Genomic DNA, 3,467 nt, shown 5'->3' with positions numbered 1-3,467 from the left:
TCCTCTTTCCCTGCTTCTCTCCCAGTTCTTCCTTCCTGCTCCCTGGGCTCGTCTTCCCTATTAAAAGAAGAGCCCAGCAGCTTTTTGCCCTGGGTTTCATTTTCTGGGGAACTTAGCCGAACATGGAAGCTTCTTTAAAAATGTGATATTTGAGCTGAGACCTGTCAGATGAGTGAGATGCAAAAACAGGCGCTTCTAGTTCGCAGCTCTCCCCTCTCCTCTCCAAAACCCACGCCGCGTGGACCTGCCCTGCGGGGCAGGGCCCTGCTCATTGAGGAGTTGGCATCGCTCGGAGGCACAGCGGTCCAGGATGACACACAGGTGAAAGTGCTGAGGCGGCGCCTCGGGCCCCGAGGCCTGGTCGTGCTCAGCTTCGCTTGCAACCGGTTTGGGCATCAGGAGAACGCCCCAAACGAGATCCTGAATTGCCTCAAGTACGTCAGACCAGGCAATAGGTTCGAGCCCAACTTCATGCTCTTCGAGGAGCGGAGAAGCGCGAGGTGAATGGCTCGCAGGCGTACCCGCTCTTCGTCTTCCTTCGCGAGGCTCTGCCCACGCCCAGTGTCGCCGCCACTGCCCTCAGGGCCAACCCCAAGTTCATCGCCTGGTCTCTGGTGTGTGCCTGGGCGCAGGTATAGCCGCTGCATTCTGACCATCCACATGGAGCCTGACTGTCCCAGGGCCCAGCTGTGCCCAGGGCACCCCTCCTACCCCTGCTGCTTGGCAGTCACAACGCTGCCCTCTGGGGATTTCATCTATGAAGGTGTTACCTCTGAACGTGCATGGAGGAGCCCCTGATGTCCAGGAAAATCCCCCGAGATGGGTGCTGGTTCTGTTCATCCCAGGCTCCCCTTTCCCAGACCACAGTTCTGCACTAATAAAGTGATGAGTATCAGCAGAAAAAAAAAAAAAAAAAAAAGAGTTAGGCAAAGACAAACAAACAAACAAAAAACAAACAATGCCCCCTCCTCCCACCCCACCGCAAAAGCTGGAGGGAGTTGGGGGCCGTTGGTTTCTAGGCAGACAAAACATACATCCTAAAGCAGAGGAGAGGTCAGAGCATTGGGAACTGAAATGCCACTGTGCCATTTTCTGGGGTGAGGGAGGGGTGAATGGGGCAAAGGAGAGATGATGAGGTGGTGAGAGCTCAGTTCACGCAGTGGCTTGTAGGATTTAGGTTTTGTTCTAATGCAACGGGAACCATTGGAAGGTTGAAGCAGGGGCATGGTGTAATCACATTGTGGTTTATTTTAAAAGACCCCTTAGGCTGCTATGTGAAAAATAAACCATTTTTTCATGTTGGAGAAGGGGCAAAACTTGTGAGGTGGAGACACCAGCCAGGAGTTTCTACAGTAGTCCAGATAAGAAATGATCATTGCTTGGACCAGGCTAGGAGCAGTGGAAGTGGAAAAAAGTGGATTAATTTGAAACATATTTTTGAAGTATAATCCTTATGACTTGGGTTGGATGGGGGAGGGAGAATGGGGGAGGGAGAATGGGGGAGGGAGAATGGGGAGAGAAAGGAAAGTATGGCTCTCTGGTTTCTGATTGGAATGGTGGGCAAGAACGAATGAGTGCAGATTAGAGAAGGTTAAGAGTTTAGTTTTGGATATGTTAGTTTTGAGATCTCTTTACATTATCCAAGTGGAGATGTCAAGTAAACAGTTGGGCATATGAGACAAAGTGCTCAAAAGAGAAATCCAAAATAAAGTTACACATTTGGGAGCAGGACAGGTTCCTTAATCTGCAGAACCCAGTGCAAAGTGAAAATGCAGGTCCCTTTGTCCAAAAATCATTAAGAATTTCAAGATGGTGACAGCAGAGCATAAAACCAAGCTCAGGGAACTGTAACATGGGGTTCTGTGTGATCGGACAGGTTAAAATCGATGGAGCCTATAGGGGGTATTGAAAGCCAAGGAAATGGATAAGGTTACTTAGAGAGAGACTTAAAAGGATGAGGAAGGAAAACCCAGGACTTGACCTTGAAATTCTGTGTCTATGCTGAACTCCAGATGCATGTTCCAATTGCCTATTCAACATCTCCATATATTGGACATATATTGGATATCTAATATATATCTCAAACCAGATGTCCAAAACCCAACCCTGATTTTCACCCTAAATTTCCTCATAACAGTCTTTTCCAACTCTATAAATGACAACTCCATTTTTCTTGGCACTCAGGCCCTAAACTTTGAATCATCTGGTCACTCCTCTTTTTCTCACCTCCCATACCCAGTCTGTCAACAGACCCTCCCATCAGGAGATATTCACAATTTTCCACTTTTTGTTATGTCCACAACTGCCTCTCTGGTCTGAGCTGCCTTCTGCTCTCACCTAGATTGTTGCAGTAGCCCCCCACTTCCACTCTTCCCTCCTACAATCTGTTCTCAGCACAGCAGCCAGGGAGGTCCTGTTAGAGCATAGGTCACATTATGCCACTCCTCTGCCCCACTCTATTCACTTCCCATCTCACTCGACAAAACTGTCTGCCAGGCTCTTTATGACCTGTATCTCCACCTCACTGCCTCTCAGAGTATATACTCTGCCCCATCTCATTCTGCTCCAGTCGCCATGGCCTCATTGATATTCCTCAAACACATTAGACTCTCTTCTGCCTCAGGGCCTTGTGATCTGTTTAGAAAACTCTTCCATATAATAGCATTGCTTTCTCTTCCACTACCTTCAGTTCACTGCTCAGATGTAACCTTATCAGACCAGCCCTAAAAAACAGCAGCCCGCCACCACACCTTGGCTCTTCCAATCTCCCTTAACCTGCTTTGTTTTTTTCTGTAGCTCTTATGACCATCTAACGCAGTGGTCCCCAACCTTTCTGGCACCAGGAACCGGTTTCGTGGAAGACAATTTTTCTAGGGACGAGGGGTGGGGAGGGTGGGGAATGGTTTCGGGATGATTCAAGTGCATTACATTTATTGTGCACTTTTTCTATTATTATTACATTGTAATATATAATGAAATAATTATACAACTCACCATAATGCAGAATCAGTGGGAGCCCTGAGCTTGTTTTCACTTGCCACTCACTGATAGGGTTTTGATAGGAGTCTGTAAGCAATTGATTTATTATGGCCTCTGTGCAGTCACGTCTCTGCTAATGATAATCTGTATTTGCAGCCGCTCCCCAGTGCTAGCATCTCTGCCTCAGCTCCACCTCAGATCATCAGGCATTAGATTCTCATAAGGAGTGTGCAACCTAGATCCCTTGCATGCACAGTTCACAGAAGGGTTCGTGCTCCTATGAGAATCTAATGCCACTGCTGATCTGACAGGAGGCAGAGCTCAGGCTGTGATGCGAGTGATGGGGAGCAGCTGTAAATACAGATGAGGCTTCGCTCGCTCACCCACTGCTCACCTTCTGCTGTGTGGCCCGGTTCCTAACAGGCCACGGACCAGTACTAGTCCATGGCCCAGGGGTTGGGGACCCGTGATCTAATGTACTACATATT

At 48.3% G+C, this 3,467-nt stretch overlaps 1 pseudogene; it reads left to right on the top strand.

Annotated features, from left to right (window-relative positions):
• Positions 1–177: 177 nt before the first annotated feature.
• LOC103077912 (glutathione peroxidase 1 pseudogene) lies at positions 178–638 on the top strand (annotated as a pseudogene).
• The last annotated feature ends 2,829 nt before the right edge of the window (positions 639–3,467 follow it).

The sequence above is a fragment of the Lipotes vexillifer genome, unplaced genomic scaffold (assembly GCF_000442215.2).
Source record: "Lipotes vexillifer unplaced genomic scaffold, Lipotes_vexillifer_v1.1 scaffold977, whole genome shotgun sequence".
Lineage (NCBI taxonomy): Eukaryota > Metazoa > Chordata > Mammalia > Artiodactyla > Lipotidae > Lipotes > Lipotes vexillifer.
This window is presented reverse-complemented; position numbering and strand designations above follow the sequence as displayed.